Raw genomic sequence first — 352 nt, 5'->3', positions numbered from 1 at the left:
AACCTCACGATTGTTGCCATGCTTGAGTCCATTGATGCTGCCACTTTGCCAATCCATCTCACTGGAGGTCTTCCTCTTTTTCTCTAACCCTCCACCTTACCAAACATGATATCCTTCTCCAATGCCTGGTCCCTCCTGACAATATGTCTGAAGTATGAGACATGATGTTTGGCCATCCTGGCCTCCCAGGAGCACTCTTCCAACACAGATGTTGGCTCTTTTAGAAGCCCATGGTACTTTCAATATTCTCCTCCAACACCATAACTCAAATGCATCAATTCTTCTGTGGTCTTCCTTATTCACTATCCAGATGCATATGAGGTTATTGAAAATACCATGGCTTGGGTCAGGC

Source organism: Chrysochloris asiatica, unplaced genomic scaffold (assembly GCF_000296735.1).
Source record: "Chrysochloris asiatica unplaced genomic scaffold, ChrAsi1.0 scaffold00017, whole genome shotgun sequence".
Taxonomy (NCBI): Eukaryota; Metazoa; Chordata; class Mammalia; order Afrosoricida; family Chrysochloridae; genus Chrysochloris; species Chrysochloris asiatica.
The sequence above is the reverse complement of the archived record's forward strand: the minus strand, read 5'-3'. Positions refer to the sequence as shown.